Here is a 19,615-nt window from a genome sequence, read left to right as displayed (position 1 = left end):
AGAGGAGATAGGGCCTGTATATTTGGTGCAGGCTTAGAGGTAGACAGGAATGGCCCATTTAAAGAAGGAGATGTTAATGGTCATCCCGCATTATTTTTGCTGAATACTGATGCTACCAGATCCACAGTTAGACTGGTGGAAGTTCCTAACCAACCCTTTTCAGTAAAAGAACTACAAGTAGTATGCACTTCAAATAAACATGTGGCTACAAGTAGGCAGCAAATGTTCCAGTATAAATGGGTTCAGCCATAAATTTGCATAAATTAATGATTAGTGAAACCAGTCTAGTAAACCAGTTGGGTCATGACCTATTGCGTAAATGTAATTGTGTTATTTATTGTACACAGGATGGTGTTCACATTCAGACAAAATATCCTGATTTTGATTTCAAGATGATATTACAAGAATTGAGAAATAGAATATTCTCAGTTCTAACTAGATTTAAGACGCACAGTGAAAAAGCGGATTTAAGATTTTACTTGAGCTTAATAAAAGGGCAAAGCCAATACAGATTTCTGTGAAGACATATGCTGCGTATCCATGCATTTCCCAAAATAGACTTTCTCGTGAAGCTGAGAAATGGATTGCACCTGTGATTGAAAGGATGGTAGAAAAAGGCATTCTAAGGAAGTTATGAGGAGCCCATGTAATTTACCTATAATGGGTTTAAGGAAGTCTTATGGAAAATAGAGCATAATTTTAAGATTTGAGATCAATCAATGAGATACTAGTCCTATGTTGTCCTGTGGTACTGAATCAAGCAGTGATTTGATTTATATATTCCAGCAAATGCAGATTGGTTCAAAGGGATTGATTTGTGTTCCAAATTTTTCTCAATTCCTCTTCATGAGGATAACCAATTTTTTTGTCTTTCACATTCAGAGATAAACTCTATGTTTGGTCTAGGATCCCACAGGGGTATATATAATCTCCTTCAATTTTCTTCCAAATATTTAAAATGGATTTGGAATCCTTAAAGGTATTTTGCGAGTCAGTTGTGAAGCAACAGTTAGATAATTTGATGATTATTACCAACACCAAAGATGGCTAAATGTTGGACACTATTGCATTACGGAATAACTTGGCTAATAATGAGCATAGAGTTTCTTCCACAAAGTTATAGTATTGCAAGACAGTAGTTACTCAGCTGGGACATTACATTCAGAGAGTAGCGAAGATGTCCAAAGATGTCAACTCTGTGATTCTGAGAAAGAATCACAGATGGGGTAAATTATATTGATCATGATTGCGCTTGTGTAACAGAATAATGTACCAAGCCAAGACCTAATATTCAAGATGTACCACTCAATTTGGTTGATTTTGTTTTATTTGTGGATAAGTTCGTGTTTGAGAGTTGTCCAAGAGAGTTTACGAGCAGCATATGTAGTTTGCACATTGACGTGTATTATGGGCTAGATATTTGTGATCCTTTCTGTATTCAAGCCTATGTTCTATTATTTATTAGAAGTGATGTACTTGTTTAATATCTTAAATGCTCATGGCACATTGCATTATTATGAATTTGGTTTATTGCTTATTTCCTGATTATCTACATTCTGCTTTCTGCAATAAAGCTATTATTTGAATAAATCTACAAATACTGAGAGTCAGAAAAGTCTTGATGTGCAGGTTTTCTTAATCATTTTCATTGAGCGTTAAAATTCAGAACTCTCTATTTTATGTCCATCTACCCTTCTTAATTAATTAGGGGTGGAAAGCCGACACAAAAACACAGCTAAATGTTTAGTTGCGCTCTAATCTATTGTGCATCATGTTACTCTATATTAGAGGGCAATTGTTACTCTGCAATCACATTACTACTCTATTTAATCAAGACGTATAGTGGTCTTTTCTTCTGCCATATTAAGGAAGTCCTTCAAGAAGCGGCAATCTACCTTTGTGACTCTTGCATATTACGAAAACTGTCCCTTTAGCAAATGAAAACTAAGGACATCATTACGATGCAGCGCGGTTGGACCGCAGAACCCTATCATGGTTGTCAGGAGACTGCCAGACCGGCAGTCGGCCGTCCGACCTCCGCATTAGGATGCGACTTCCGTGATGGCAGTTGGGAACTGCTCCATACCACGGCGATTTGTGATGGCCCATTGAAAAGGGCCCCAACACAAGCTGCTGTGGTATGGAGCACTTGCATGCACCAGGTGTATGGCACATGGTGCATGGAGTTGTGTTGGGGCACAACACGTGCTCCTGGGACCACTTTGCTGTGGCCCGTGAGGGACAGGGGCGCTATCTGGAGCCCCCAAAACCCATTTCCGACAGCCTTATCATGGCGGTCCATCTGAAAGAAAGGGCTGTCAGAAAGAGGTGTCATAATCCTGATGGCAGTGCTTGGCTCGGCACCTCCTCTTATCAGGACTACAATTCCGACCACCGCCCCGTCAGGATCTAAGGTCCTGGTGGAGGCGGCCATCTTCCCTCCGACAGCATGTGGTCCGACAGCAAGTATTGTAATTCGGTGGTCGGACCGAAGGGCTGTCAATCGGTCGGAACGCCACAGATGGCCTCTCGGTGGAGGCCCGACTGACATCGCAATCATCCACCCAAAAACATTGTAGTGTCCCGTCTATAGTCCTCTTTGTTCACTGCATTATTTAGAGTGTAGGGTAAAACAGAGTTCCTGATGACAGAGCTATACCTAAAGCTCCCACTGGGAACCCTCATGCCACAGTCCCAATGCTGATGGATATTAGGTCAAAAGCATTGTACAATTTAGGTTAGCCCTGCCAACGTCATGTCTGCCAATGTCTATTTCTGTCCAGAACTACCAGAGGATTCCAAACATAAAAAAAATCCTAAAATTACACCCACATGCTGGGAGAAACCTACCACAAAGGGGCATTGGTAATGTTATTCCCCAGGATGACCCTGACATTAGAGGTTTGTCTTCCAGAATTACATAAATGATGGAAGTCTTGCTAAGACAGACTTGTCAGCCCCCTCCATGTACGTGGGAGCCATTTTGGGGGTAAAATGTCTGCTAAAATGGCAGCCACATGTAAACGGTGTCTCAAATATTGGGCTACTTAATTGTAAATGAAACTAAAAAAGGCCAAATTTCGTTTAAAATGTTTAACTTGACATTTGTGAAGTCTGGCATTTCTAGACAGCCCTATTACTACATCTAAGTACCCAGGTTCTTGTTAAAACCATTTAGACCCCATGATTTTGCTGACAATGGCCTTGTCCTGCCTCACCTCCTACAACACAGTTAATCAACAGACTTTGCTCCATGAATTAATGTAATTAATGTGGGTCGCACTCAGTTATAAAAAAAAGCACTTTATTTATATGTTGCATCTCCAACTTCATGGCCGGGCTTAACAATGATTGTTCAGGCTTTAACACCGACCTTTATTTGCAATCCACTGTAAAACGTGCATCATGTACAATCGAATGTCGTTTCTTGTCCATTTCAAATGATGAGCATAAAACAATATATGTTAGCACACTGTGAATACATTGTATTTGGTGTCTTGTTCGACAAAATGTTTGTTGCGTGTTTTAAAACCCATTAAGCAGGCATGCTTGGAGACAAATATCCCGCAGAGCCCAATAATACATAAGTACAGGAAGTATATTGCATTTCAACCGTTATGCAAATCTTTTGTCATACTATTTTTAACATGAAGAAAGTCCCACATAAAAACTTTTAGCACACCAGTATATAAAACTTTCTGCCTTGAACATAAAAAGTATTATCATTTCCTTCACCCTCTTTTCAGTGGCTTTTCTATAAAGTAAAACGTATTGTAATTTATAAATTGGCCCAGAAACTGACATGGACCCGATCCCGCATCATCTCAGGAAGAGCTGCATCTAGTCATCCACATCAGAAAAAAACGAATTATGGCAAGGTGGGAATGAGAAAGACAAAAGTATGTCAAATGGATGGAAATTCTCTGATCAGAAATAATAGATTCCTCCCACAAGTTGATGGTGCTCCGGTGAGACATGGTGAGTCATATTAGAATAATTTATCAATTTTATAATCAGGAATCTTTAGAACATGAATATTAACTTGCTGCGTTTGCGCCGTTTTGCAGACATTTCTGCAGTCTATGTTTTCACATGGAACAAATTCAGGACTTATTACATTTAACATTTATATATTGCAAGTTATCTATTGACGGAAATATTTGTGGCCAATATCTATAAAATGTGCAGTAAATACTGTAGCAAAATGTATACTGTACACTTTTCAGTTTCACAATGAATAATTCCATATATTCGAACCCCAGGTGATGCAGTCTACATTTGATCTCAAGTGACTTTTCAACTTCTGTCATGTCATTCCTTTGGCTGTTTTGCAAGTGACTGAACCAGATTTCCCTTGCATCTCAGGAGCGGCTCCTCCATGAGAGCGGAGGAGCGCCGCAACCCCCAAAAAAATGCCCCAGAGCAGCTAAAAAATAAAATGGTAATAACGTTTATTTATTACCATTTTATTTTGAAGCAGCCTATCCTGAACCGAGTGTCAAGACGGGGCGGGGCCAGTGCTGATGAGCGGCAGCAGGGAGCTTTGCACTTATGTTTAAAGTGCGCATGTCTCTTTGGCCGGTCGTCTTGCGACGGCAAGCCTGACATGCACATTTTAAACTTCTCTAACCCTTGGTTAGAGAAAGCACTGGCCTCCAGTGCTCTTAGGAGTGATGCGAGAGGCCACTCCCTCCAATCCTGGCACGTCTCTCATGCTGAAAGACATGCCAGGATTGGAGAGTGTAGTTTCCTTATCCCGAACTTCCAGGAGCGAAGTCACCTGAGCAAAGAGGATGTCGTGTGGCAAATCTGCAAGGTAAGTGCCCTTTTTTATTATCTTAATGCCACCCGTGTGTTGCCCACTTCACCACCCTGGTGGTCCTCGTGTATGTCCTGGTGTTTGACGTTCTGGTGTCTGGTGCGTCACTTCCAGCTGGGAATCTGTGACAGGAGCCATCCCCTGCTGTGTCTGGCCGGACCTGTGGTGCAGCAGAGTTTAGTGTAGTTAAATGACAGAAGTGCGTTCCGTTGTTTAAGAATGTGGAGAAGAAGCAACGCAGGCCAAGACAGGGTTTACAGCGTAGTTAAAATGACATTCGAGTCAGATTGCAAATGTAACTCTTAAATAGGAAATGGAAAGATGGTAAATGAGGTAACTTGCACTAAAGGAAAACTTAAAGCCTGAATTAGATCTAGGCATTCGGATGTTCCGTCACAAATGTGACGGATTGCCCGCCCACCTTACTACAAGTGCTTTATGATATAATGATCTTATAATAAGGCGGGAGGGCTGTCTGTTACATTTGTGACGGAGTACACTCACCTGCCAAGCTCTAAATCAGTCTCTTAGGCATTAATGAAATTAACAACATTATTTTATCAACAGTTTGGATTAAAACAATCCTATTAACTGGTGCAATGTTGGAGAAGTCTCTAAAGCTTCACAAAAAGACACCTTACATTCCAGGTATTCTTTGTATACAGTGCTGGTTTCTTAAATCTTCCAGAATTTATTTAACAGATAAAAAATAGACAGCCATTAACTGATTAAAACAATTGTTTTTTCAAGGTCTGTTACTATCAGTGTTGAGGTTCGAATACATTTTCCATTTTGGAACTGCTGACGTGGTTGGTAACTGGCTGTAGATCTTGGGGGTGAATCTGAGTTGGATCTGCCAGCTGCAGTAAGATGGCGGCCACCAGTCCCTGCACACCCAGTGCTGTTTGCTGAAAGGACAGGCCCGGGTGATAATCACCCTCATGTTGATTACTCATAACACAGGTGGATGTCAGGTGCAGCCGAGAGCTCCTGCGTTCATTTTTCACGTAACCCTGGGGCCTTGTTGCTTGTTATGGATGTATGAGAAAAGTGGAGCTGTGATACATGTCCCTGAAGGTCTTCAAGAAGTCAGTAGATATAGGGATGTAAGGCCCTATAAGACATCGCAGCCCATGAGTTCCAATCTAAGTGCAATGCTTTGGTTCCATGTTTTGGGAATGACTCGGAGGAACCTGGAAATTATAGGGGGGTGGAATCGGTTCTTGACGTGTCCTTGGCTGTTCTCATTTCCAATGAATATCTGAAAGAAACATGACAGAGTAAATGTGTTACAGAATGCATTTGTCACCATTGTTAAATTATGCTTTTTTGCAATATTATGTGTATTGTTTCAGGTCAAGTCCTGACTAGTAATGAGGGGAGAGGGCAATTAACTACAGTTATTACCCAGAAACACCTGGGTAAAAGTGATAGTAGCACCTTAAGCTTCAGGGCACACATGCAGTCATAAACTTAGACTGTTCACATCTTCTTCATGCTCTGCTCTGCATTGTCACTGAACTCAGTATGAATTTTAATTAGCCTATACCCTAATTCTAAATATTGTTTGGCTGAACAAATCTCAGCATTCCTAGGCAATTACATTCTTTTCGGGGATTATTGCTGTTTTCAGAATGTCTAGATAGAACCTTCAGCACTGTATTCACATTCTCCTATGAGGTACGTCTTGCATTTGTTTTGATGACTGATGTGCCTTACTTTCTGTGACACCTTGTTTTTTGACCTCGACTAGGGGTTGGCGTTATGAGCCTGTGGCCAATGCTTGTGTACTCTGTTCCCAGGGTAACTTAGACATTCCTTTCTGCGCGAAGGTGAAACCGCGGAATCATTTTTCAGACACATACATACCGGATAAAGCTCTTTTACGTTAAAACGGTGAGCAGAGACCAATATTGGTACGAGTTAGTTTTACATTCTTAATCATAATCGGATTTATTCCTGTAAATTAAACATGACATCACAATCTAGTGCTTTTTGGGTCTGGCATCGAAACAGCTTTAGTGGTTTGTCAAGGCTCGTGTTTTCCAGAAACATCATAAGAAATATATACGTCATTAATATTTTGCATCCACCTCACTAACTCCCCCACAGGATACAGCATGGAGCAACGGGTCAACCCACTCTAGCCATTGGCTCACTTCACTGCGAGTCATAAAACGTTCTTTGAGCACCTGTGCACATTGACCCAACAAATACTCCAGAATGGCAGGTCGCGCTGAATGCACTTCCTATTTACCAGTGACTGGTAATATCAATGCACATTCAGGGATCTTCACATACAAGACTTTCACTGAAAGATGCAAAAATGACGACCAACATCTGAAGCCAGCATTGGGATGTTTATGTAGCCTGTAGAAATTAACCGCAAGTCAATAGAGTAGCAAATGTAAAAATGCAAAACTATATGTTGAAGCCCCGACATCTAGTAACAGCCTGCAATAATGAAGCTTTGTGAAATACCTTTCCGGTGCCTGTACCTGACTTGAAGGGAGGGGGGGGGCAATTAGTACTACTTTAAGACTCTGCAGATTTGTGAAACAACGTTAAAGTATTTGAATTTAACCCTAGAGGCGTCTGTAGCAGGGGCTTGCATTACTACATCTTTGTGAAAGACATTTCAAAAGCTTGCATCGGACTCAAGGGCATCTAGAAACACCTTTAGGTACTGCACCTTTGTGAAACATCATCTATATTGGCTTTGCCAATGCTTGTTTAATCAGTCACTCAAACCATAGATATTTGAATAGTCTCCTAGCTGCATAAATTCAAAGTAGTAACGTTCTAACTATACTTAACAGAGAAAGGCCAATTATTTCTAGTACTAAGATACCTCTGGGTGATCTGTAGAGCTGCATACAAACAAAAAGATACAACTAAATAAACAATACATTAAATTACATAACAGGTTTGAAAACCGTTATTTGTTGTAGAAGGAAGTAGATCATGCCCATAAAAGAAATGAAATAAAAAATCCCAAAAAAGTCTATTGTGCCACTGGAGCCAAGGGCCAGATGTAGAAAAAGTCAGTTTGCGATTTCCTAATTGCGAATGTTTCGCGACTGCATTCACATTCGCAGAACATTCCTACATACCAGTGGGACTCGCTATTAGGAAGTGACGCTCTTAACACACCCCTCCTAATAGCGACTTGCAAACCCTATTTTGCAAGTCGGTAATATACCGACTCGCAAAATATGGTTTTGCTAGGAGATGGAAATCCCTTTAGTTAAGAGGGTTTGACGATTTTACGAACTCACGCTACAGATCTTTTTTAAAGTTTCTTCTGCAAAGCTCTTTGTAGCCCGTGCTAGAGGTGCTGGTCAGGAGATGGAGAGAGGCACTAAGCTGGCATCAACCATTGTTGGCACTAGGCTACTGCAGTTCTGTAGGATAAAGGTGACCCTGAACCACAGCAACGTGTATTCAGTTGTGATGTTGAAGAATTCTCCTATCACACATATCTTCATACCTTTCTTCAGGCTTCTGCCTGCACCCTCCCAAATGTCAGAGGACACCCAGACACCACCAGCACCAGCGCAAAATCCTCATTGCTGTCTAGGAATGGAGTGTTCCAGTGGCTTCCTTTGGCCAAATGTCACAACCATCGAATCATCTCACATCCAGCTCTGGTTCTGCTCCTAGCTCCTTACACAAGTCTCAGCAGCTTTGTATTGGATTGAAATCTGTTTCTCTGATGTCTGCCCACCACCCCCTCCTCAGTACAGACGTTAGAGGGGTCCTTGCAAGCACCACTACTATCAATTAGGTCATCATGGTCTCTTCCGATGGGGCTGGAGAAAGGATATCTATACCTTGTGCAACAAACCACACATCTTAGTCTGCTGTGGTTTCCACTGGTTAACCATAGTAAAGACTACCAATACTCCACAGTAGACGCACTCCCATTTTCATAAGCTGGCATGCTGAGTTACAAAGCAAAGTACTCTGGAAAGCAGTGCCCCAATGTGAAGTCTAAAAATCAGCAATACAATTCAGCAAAAAATGGGTGCCACCACACAGAAAAGGCAATTTCTCACAGTGCAGAAATTGCACCGGAGGCATGGAAGTTAAACAGCCGCGGTCGGTAGGGGAGTACCTGCCGGGGCGGTGACATGGGGAGGGGGAGGGGCAGGGTGGGGGTTAGTAATAAATAAATAAATCAAACGAATTTTGTTGCCCGCACTGCATTGCATTTGGGGACGCAGTGCACACAACAAAATTCGTTTGATTTATTTATATGTTTACTTACCTGCAAACCTCCATTATCCATACATTACTAACCCCCACCCCGCCCCTCCCCCTCCCCACGTCACCGCCCCGGCAGGTACTACCGACCGCGGCTGAAGTTAAATGCCATATATGGGCTGCAGAGTGTATGTACATCACCAATACATGTGACAAAAATAGATGACTTCTAGGATCTCCATTGCATTCTGCCTGTACTGCAGTTTAAAGAAGTGCAGCAAAACATGAAGTGGAAAAGTGCTTTATCCATGTAAAAGGAATATGCTACTTACCAGTATGCATCTATTTTTGGCATGTAGGGCTGCTGACATTCATATCTGTGCATAGATCGCCGCCTAGTGTTGGGTCCGGATGATCGCACCTTGTTGTCCTGGAAGAGTCTTCGAAGTATCACGAGATAGGTGACTCCTCCCCTGGACTACAGTGCGCATGGGCATCTTCTCCATCCTCAGATTGTTTTTCGCCATTGTGGCAGAGATGGAGATAGTAAAGTAAGAGATGTCCATGCAAAAGATAATGCTGCAGCTGCGACAGGCACCGGGGAGGAGGGCGGGCGATATAAATGTCAGCAGCCTTACATGCCAAGAACAGATGCATACTGGTAAGTAGCATATTCCGTTCGAGGCATGTGGGCTGCTGAATTCATATCTGTGCATAGACTGTATAGCAGTATCTCCTCTAGCGGTGGTTACCTGTGCCAGCTGCAGCAGTTTGAAAGAGAGTTTTGAGGACAGCCTGACCTACAGCAGCTTGCTGCTTTGCTTGCACGTCTACACAGTAGTGTTTTGTGAAAGTGTGTATGGTGGTCCATGTGGCTGCTCTACATATGTCCTCAAGAGGGATATTCCCTTGGAAAGCCATGGATGCCCCCATTTTCCCTGTAGAGTGTGCTCTTGGGGGTACGGTTAAAGTGTGTTTTGCCTTTTGATAACAAATTTGAATGCATTTAACTATCCATCTGGCTATTCCTGACTTTGATATGGGATTCCCCTTATGTTGTGGTGAAAAAGCAACAAATAATTGCTTTGTTTTCCTAAATGATTTCATTCTGTCCACATAATAGAGCAGAGCTCTCTTTACGTCCGGTGTGTGTAGGTCTCTTTCTTCTACTGACTGTGGATTTTGGAAGAACACTGGCAGTTGTATTGACTGATTGATATGGAAAGTTGAAACGACTTTTGGCATAAATTTAGGGTTCGTTCTAAGAACTACCTTGTTAGCATGTATTTGCATGAATGGGTCTTGAATTGTTAATGCTTGTAGCTCACTAACTCACCTGAGTGAGGTAATGGCAATCATGAATGCCACCTTCCATGTCAGAAATTGCAATTCGCATGAGTGTAAAGGTTCGAAAGGAGGGCCCATGAGTCTGGTAAGTACTATATTTAGGTTCCAGACTGGAGAAGGTGGGTGCCTTGGAGAAATCACCCTTTTAAGGCCCTCCATAAAAGCCTTGATTGCTGGTACTCTAAACAGTGAAAGGTGTTGTCTGTTTTGAAGATATGCTGCTATAGCAGCAAGGTGTAGTCTTATTGAAGAGTAGGCTAGGTTGTATCTTTGAAGATGCAGTAGGTAACATATAATGTTTTGAATGGAAGCGTCTAATGGGTTGATTTGGTTATTGTTGCAGTAAATAACAAATCTCTTCCATTTGGCTGCATAGCATGCTCTAGTGGTCGATCGTCTTGCCTCCTTAATGATGTTCATACAGTCTGGAGGCAAGTTAAGGTATCCAAATTCTAAGACTTCAGGAGCCAGATCGCTAGGTTCATCTGATTGGGATCTGGGTGTCTGATTTCTCCATGGTTCTGAGTTAGAAGATGGGGTGCGAGGCGCAGCCTTTGATGAGGAACTACTGAAAGTTCCAGGAACGTCATGTACCACGGCTGTTTCGCCCATGTGGGAGCACCTAGGATTAGTGTGAGTGACTGTTGCCGCAGTTTGCGTGCCACCAGCGGGATCAGTGGTACTGGGGGAAAAGCATACGCAAATCTGCCTGACCAGTTCATCCATATCGCATTGCCCTGTGACAGTGGATGTGGGAATCTGGCGGCAAAGTACCGGCATTTTGAGTTTTGGTTTGTGGCAAACAGGTCTATTTCTGGGTGCCTCCACTGTTCGAAGAATGGTTGGAGAACTTGGGGGTGAATCTCCCATTCGTGAAGTTGTTGGCTGTGTCTGCTGAGCAGATCCGCTATTTGATTGTCTTTTCCTGGGAGGTGTTCAGCCAGGAGAAAGATGTATTTTGGAATTGCCCACTTCCATATGCTCTGTGCTAAGTGGGATAGCTGTGGGGAGTGTGTCCCTCCCTGCTTCTGGATATAGTACATGGCTGACATGTTGTCCTTCCGGATCAACACAGTCTTGCTGTACAGGTATTTTTGGAACGCTTTTAGAGCTAAGAATATTGCCAGCAACTCTAGTTGGTTGATATGCAGTTTCTTTTGTTTGATTGTCCAGAGCCCTTGGACTGTGTATTGAAGTAGATGGGCTCCCCAACCTGTCAGTGATGCGTCCGTTGTTAGTACTAGTTGTGGAACTTGCTCTTGGAACAGTCACCCCTTGGTCAGGTTTTGTGGGTTCCACCACTGCAGAGAGTTGTAAGCGTGACTGTCTATCAACACTAGGTCTTTTAGTTGTCCTTGAGCTTGGTTCCATTGCCGTTCTAGGCATTCTTGCAATGGACGCATTTGTAGTCGGGCATGGTGGACAATGAATATGCAGGACGCCATCATGCCTATGAGCTGCATGAAGACTCAAGCTGGCAAAGAGTGTTGTGGCAGGAATTTGTGAATGAGTATTTGCATGCTGGTTATCCTTGCTGAGTTTGGATATGCCTTTGCTACTGAGGTGTCTATAGTAGCTCCCAGATATTGTTGTGTGTGGGATGGTTGTAGATGCGATTTTGGGTAGTTTATTGAAAAGCCTAGGCTGTGTAGCAGCTGAAGTGTTTGAGATGTGTCTTTTGCACACTGTTCGTATGATTTTGCTTGTATTAGCCAATCGTCTAGGTATGGGAACACATGGATGTGTTGCCTCCTGACATGTGCAGCTACTGTCGCTAGGCATTTTGTAAACACTCTTGGAGCTGTGGTTACCCCGAAGGGGAGAACCTTGAATTGGTAGCGTTGACCTTCTATTGTGAACCTGAGGTATTTCCTGTGAGCTGGATGAATGGGTATGTGAAAATATGCATCCTTGAGGTCCAATGTTGCTAGGAAGTCTCCTCGCTGGAGCAGCGGGAGCACTTGCTGTAGTGTGATCATATGGAAGTGCTTCAACAGTATGTATTGATTTAGGGGTCTGAGGTCCAATATTGGTCTGAGTGAACCGTCCTTCTTGGGAATAAGGAAGTATAGTGAGTATATTCCTGTCCCTTGGTGTTGGAAAGGTACTGGCTCTATGGCCCCCTTTTCCAGCATGCATCTCACCTCTTGTTGTAGCAGGGTGATGTGTTCCTTGGACATAGGACGGTGCCTGGGTGGTATGTTTGGTGGGGTAGAGGTGAGTTCTAGGCAATAGCCATACTGGATAATTTGTCTCACCCACCTGTCTGTGGTAATTGAGTTCCAGACAGATAGGAACTGTTGGATTCTGCCTCCGACTGGTATTAGATGGTCTGGAGGTAGTGTGATGAAGTCACTGTTTTGTGGCAGTGGAGGCTCTGGTGTTATTGCCTCCACGTCCTCCTCCCTTATTGTCGTTGCCCCTATAACCTCCTCTGTTGGAGTTCTTGTTAAAGGAACCTTGTGTGTTGCTTTTGTATGTAGATGAGGTTTGTGAAGTATTGCCTCGTGTAGCTGCTCTGTATGAGGAGCGTCGAAAGGAACCTCTGTGTTGTTGAAACTGCAATGCACCCATTGATTTTGCGATTTCCGTATCCTTCTTCATTTTGTCTAAATTGGTGTCGACAGCAGGCCCGAAAAGGAAGTCTTGATTGACTGGTTGGTTAAGAATGGTGGATTGCACCTCGTTCTTAAAGCCAGAAATACGTAGTCATGCATGTCTTCCTAATAAGACGCTCGTGTTAATGGACCTGGCTGCAGTGTCTGCTGCGTCAAGAGCGCATTTAATGGAGGCATTTGTAATAAATTTCCCCTCCTGTATGAGGTCAGTAGCTTGTGCCTTGAAAGGCTCAGGCAGGTGTTGCATCAAACTTTCAAGCTGGTCGTAGTGTGCCCTGTCGTAACGAGCTAGTAGAGCTTGTGTATTTGCAATTCTCCATGAATTGGAGGCCTGGGATGCTACTCTTTTACCCGAGGCCTCTAGTATTTTGGACTCTTTATCAGGAGGTGGAGCTTCTCCTGTTGTCTGTGAGTTTGCCCGTTTGCGTGCGTTGGCCACCACCAGTGAATCTAATGGCAACTGGCCTCTGATATAAGTAGGGTCTGTAGGGGCCGCTCTATATTTCTTTTGAATCCTGGGATTGATTACAAGTGCTCTGGCTGTATCTTTAAATATGTCTGGCGCGTGTTTTAGGGCCCCTTTCAACATAGAGAGTGTTCTGACATTCTTCTCAGTAGTAGGGAATGTGTCAAATAAAAAGTCCTCTTCTATAGGCTCATTGTGCATGTCTACATTGTGGTACTGTGCTGCCCTATCTATTAGCTGGTTGAAGACAATGGTGTCGTCAGTAGGTGACGGCCTTGTTAGGTATGAGGAGGTGTCAGGGATGGGATGCGTGTCATATGGATCAGTGGGCTCTACCCATGGTTCAGTTTGAGGCTTAGGATCCTCAGGATAGTTAATATCATATTGGGGATCTTCCCCTGTGTCGCCCTCATTGTCCCCAGAGTGAGTAGGGGAGTAAGGAGCAAAAGGCGTAGTAGGCATAGTGGGATAGAAAGGAATGAAGGGTCTAGAGGGAGAAGTCCCAAAGTCCTTTTTCTTCAGAGGAATGGGGGAATGAGGCTCAGTGTCCAATGGCCTCTTTTTCCTGTGTAAAATAGTGACTTTACCAGTCTCAGGGTTGATGTATATTTTTGCCTGATCCTCTGATGGCTCTGGGTGGAAGAGTTCTTCTTACACTGTCCGTGGCTGTGTCTTTGACATTTTTGGCTCAGTCTTTTTTGGATCTACCGTTGCCTTCGGGTCGACAACCTTTTTTGATTCCACGACTTTTGGTGCCTTATTGCTCTTCTTCGGCTCGGGGTGTGTGTCCGGCTCGACGATTGATTGCGGATCGACTGGATCTTTAGGTTCGATGCGCTTTCTGTGCTCGACAGGTTTTTTATGTTGACTGTCTTTTGCCGAGTCGACAATTTTTCTCGGATCGACTGGTTTTTTAGGAGCACATGTTTTTGGGTTGGTGCCTTTGTTTGGCTCGATAACCTTTTTTGGCTGGGCCACAGGCTTCGGTACGACGCCCTCTGTGTCGGCGATGATCTTCGGTTCGACGACTTTCGGCGCAGAGGCCTTCTTCGAGTCGACGGCCTGCTTCGGGTCGGCGCCCTTCGGTTCGACGGCCTTCTTTGGCTCGACGGCCTTCTTAGGTTCAGCGCTTTTTGGCTCAACGGCCTTCTTCGGGTGGACGCCCTTAGGCTGTACGGCCTTCTTCGGTTCGACACCCTTCGGGTCGACAACCTTTTTGGGGTGTAGAACCTTTTTAGGGGTAACGTTACTTGGACCTGGGGTGTCTGAAGGCATGGTCTTTATTTCTGAAGCCGAGCCGGACGGCGGGGCTGCCGAATGATGTTTCGGATCTTGGCTAAGGCCTTTAGGCGATGCCTTGATCGGAGCCTTCGGTAATTGTGTCGGGGGCAATGTCTCACGGTTTGCCCCGGTGGGATTTCGTCATCGGACTTCGAGTGGTCCTCGACGGTGACGATCTCTAGATCCGAATCTTCTCCTTCTGGAAGTTCCTGTTCATCCTCAAAGATGTTGTCTGGTTCCGGTGCCTGTCGCTGCATCTCTTGCCTAGCGGCCTGTCGAATCTGGATCGTTTTCTTTGAACGGAATTGGGCAAAGGCTGGGCAGGTTTCTTTCTTGTGGTCTGGTGATAGGCACTTGTTGCATACTGTGTGTCTGTCAGTATGCGGGAACTTGGAGTGGCATTGTGGGCACCTTTTGTACAGTCTCCTTTCCATCGACAGCAGGCCCACGTGGCGTCGAAAAGCCCCAGCGGCCCGCGTCGACAACCGAGTCGAGATGGAAGGCTTGATCGAGTCAAGAAGTACCGGGCGAGAACAATACCGTCGAAGTCGAAGGACTTTTGGCCTCTAGAAAAGTTTAGTTACGATTCCGAAGTTGGAGTATAGGAATAAAATCCGAACCCAATGGCGGAAAAAAACAATGTGAGGATGGAGAAGATGCTCATGAGCACTGTAGTCCAGGGGAGGAGTCACCTATCTCGTGATACTTCGAAGACTCTTCCAGGACAACAAGGTGCAATCATCCGGACCCAACACTAGGCGGCGATCAATGCACAGATATGAATTCAGCAGCCCACATGCCTCGAACACACGTTTTAATATATTAAGTCACCTATAAAGTGCGTCTTCTAAGCCCATGAGGCAATAAGAATAGCTATGGGAACACCTGTGAGGCATAATTGTTTAAGGAATTGGTGGACAGGCCTTTGGCAGCTTGGGGATAGTGAGCAGCAGGCCATCCTGGGACAAGGGTGTGACTTCTGGGTTGTGAAAGGCATCAGCAATATATAAACAACATGAAGGCTTCAGGTAGCTGCCTGGAAACGTTCCATACTGTATTGGTTTTCTGCTTGTCATTAGTTGTTCATCACTTCCCATCCCCTAACTTTGTAATATTCCATGATCTGTCTTAAATGTTACTTATAAAGTGCCCTGTCACTCCAGACAGAGCATCCTGACATTATCTCAGCAAAATAATCACTCACTATAAGGGACAATGCCTATTTAGAGTTCACAAAAGGAAGAAAAGGACCTGATCAATGGAAGATTAAATCAACTGGCTACACAACTCATCAGGTGCCGAAAAAAGCCAGGTTGTTAGGCGTTTCTTAAAGACAGCTTCATTTTCCACTAATCTGAAAGAGCAGGGGAGCTGACTCTAGGCCTTAGAGCCTAATGATGTAGAAGATTTTCCACATCTGGTTTTAAGCCTAAATTTAGGAATCCGTAACAGATTGGTGTTAGAAGATCTGAAAGTCCTTTGAGTTCTGTGACTCGTAAAACGATCTGAAAGGTATTTCAGGCCTGTTAAGTGGAAAGCTCTGATTTACAAAGTCAGAGATTTCAAAATAACCCGCTTCTGCATGGGTAGCCAGTGCAATTCCCTGAGCCCCATAGAAACTGAGCGTTTGCAGGGAATCCTAAGAACTAGTCTCACTGTGTCATTTTGGACTACTTGAAAACTTGTAAATGCTAGGCAATGCCTAAGTACCTGCTGTTGGTGTAGTCAAGCCTTGAAGAAATAAGCGCAAAAGCTTCTGTTTTCCTCACCGCACCTTTTGAGAGATTTATTCACAGAGAAGCATGTGTCAGATGCTCATAGAACTTGAGGTCGAAAAGACAAGGCACCATCAAATTTGACTCCTGGGTTCCTGGCCACTTCCACTTGAGGTAAAGAGGGCATTAGGTGGTTGGGCCACCAATCCCACAGGGAAAACACATTATTTTCTCTAAACAGAAGTATCTTGTTTTTTCCACATTACATCCTCTACTGTTCCTCATGTGGTCCGACTGCAAGTATTGTAATTCGGTGGTCGGACCGAAGGGCTGTCGATCGGTCGCACCACCACAGATGGCCTGTCGGTGAAGGTTCGACTGACATCGCAATCAGGTCCTATGTATTTCATATAAAGAGGGATCATATGGGACATCCACCCAAAAACATTGTAGTGTCCCGTCTATAGTCCTCTTTGTTCAACTGCATCATTTAGAGTGTAGGGTAAAACAGAGTTCCTGATGACAGAGCTATACCTAAAGCTTCCATTGGGAACCCTCATGCCACAGTCCCAATGCTGATGGATATTGGGTCAAAAGCATTGTACAATTTAGGCTAGCCCTGCCAACGTCATGTCTACCAATGTCTATTTCTGTCCAGAACTACCAGAGGATTCCAAACATAAAGAAATCCTAATATTACCCCCACATGCTGGAAGAAACCTACTACAAAGGGGCATTGGTAATGGTATTCCCTAGGATGACCCTGACATTAGAGGTTTATCTCCCAGAATAGCATAAATGATGGAAGTCTTGCTAAGACAGACTTGCCAGCCCCCTCCATGTACGTGGGAGCAATTTTGGGCGTAAAATGTTTGCCAAAGATGGTAGCCACAGGTAAACGGTGTCTCAAGTATTGGGCTACTTAATTGTAAATGAAATTTAAAAAGGACAAATTTCGTTTAAAGTTTTGAACTTGACATTTGTGAAGTCTGGCATTTCTAGACAGCCCTATTACTACATCTAAGTACCCAGGTTCTTGTTAAAACCATTTAGACCCCATGATTTTGCTGACAATGGCCTTGTCCTGCCTCACCTCCTACAACACAGTTAATCAACAGACTGTGCTCCATGAATTAATGTAATGAATGTGGGTCGCACTCAGTTATAAAAAAAAGCACTTTATTTATATGTTGCATCTCCAACTTCATGGCCGGGCTTAACAATGATTGTTCAGGCTTTAACACCGACCTTTATTTGCAATCCACTGTAAAACGTGCATCATGTACAATCGAATGTCCGCAACGGAAATCATCCTTCCAGTATTTGTCATTTCTTTTCCATTTCAAATGATGAGCATAAAACAATATATGTTAGCACACTATGAATACATTGCATTTGGTGTCTTGTTCGACAAAATGTTTGTTGCGTGTTTTTAAACCCATTAAGCAGGCATGCTTGGAGACAAATATCCCGCAGAGCCCAATAATACATAAGTACAGGAAGTATATTGCATTTCAACCGTTATGCAAATCTTTTGTCATACTATTTTTAACATGAAGAAAGTCCCACATAAAAACTTTTAGCACACCAGTATATAAAACTTTCTGCCTTGAACATAACAATTATTAGCATTTCCTTCACCCTCTTTTCAGTGGCTTTTCAATAAAGTAAAACGTATTGTAATTTATAAATTGGCCCAGAAACTGACATGGACCCGATCCCGCATCATCTCAGGAAGAGCTGCATCTCGTCATCCACATCAGAAAAAAACGAATTATGGCAAGGTGGGAATGAGAAAGACAAAAGTATGTCAAATGGATGGAAATTCTCTGATCAGAAATAATTGATTCCTCCCACAAGTTGATGGTGCTCCGGTGAGACATGGTGAGTCATATTAGAATAATTTATCAATTTCATAATCAGGAATCTTTAGAACATGAATATTAAATTGATGCGTTTGCGCGGTTTTTCAGACATTTCTGCAGTCTATGTTTTCACATTGAACAAATTCAGGACGTATTCCATTTAACATTTATATATTGCAAGTTATCTATTGACGGAAATACTTGAGGCCAATATCTATAAAAATGTGCAGTAAATACTATAGCAAAATGTATACTGTACACTTTTCAGTTTCACAATGAATAATTCCATATATTCGAACCCCAGGTGATGCAGTCTTCATTTTATCTCAAGTGACTTTTCAACTTCTGTCATGTCATTCCTTTGGCTGTATTGCAGTGACTGAACCAGATTTCCCTTGCATCTCAGGAGCGGCTCCTCCATGAGAGCGGAGGAGCGCCGCCACCCCCAAAAAAATGCCCCAGAGCAGCTAAAAAATTAAATGGTAATAACGTTTATTTATTACCATTTTATTTTGAAGCAGCCTATCCTGAACCGAGTGTCAAGACGGGGCGGGGCCAGTGCTGATGAGCGGCAGCAGGGAGCTTTGCACTTATGTTTAAAGTGCGCATGTCTCTTTGGCCGGTCGTCTTGCGACGGCAAGCCTGACATGCGCATTTTAAACTTCTCTAACCCTTGGTTAGAGAAAGCACTGGCCTCCAGTGCTCTTAGGAGTGATGCGAGAGGCCACTCCCTCCAATCCTGGCACATCTCTCATGCTGAGAGACATGCCAGGATTGGAGAGTGCAGTTTCCTGATCAGGAACTTCCAGGAGCGAAGTCACCTGAGCAAAGAGGATGTCGTGCGGCAAGTCTGCAAGGTAAGTGCCTTTTTTTATTATCTTAATGCCACCCGTGTGTTGCCCACTCCACCACCCTGGTGGTGCTCGTGCATGTCCTGGTGTTTGACGTTCTGGTGTCTGGTGCGTCACTTCCAGCTGGGAATCTGTGACAGGAGTCACCCCCTTCTGTGTCTGGCCGGACCTGTGGTGCAGCAGAGTTTAGTGTAGTTAAATGACAGAAGTGCGTTCAGTTGTTTAAGAATGTGTAGAAGAAGCAATGCAGGCCAAGACAGGGTTTACAGCGTAGTTAAAATGACATTCGAGTCAGATTGCAAATGTAACTCTTAAATAGGAAATGGAAAGATAGTAAATGAGGTAACTTGCACTAAAGGAAAACTTAAAGCCTGAATTAGATCTAGGCATTCGGATGTTCCGTCACAAATGTGACGGATAGCCCGCCCTCCTTACTACAAGTGCTTT

This window comes from Lissotriton helveticus, chromosome 8 (genome assembly GCF_964261635.1).
Source record: "Lissotriton helveticus chromosome 8, aLisHel1.1, whole genome shotgun sequence".
Classification (NCBI taxonomy): domain Eukaryota; kingdom Metazoa; phylum Chordata; class Amphibia; order Caudata; family Salamandridae; genus Lissotriton; species Lissotriton helveticus.
Note: the sequence above shows the minus strand (reverse complement) of the source record.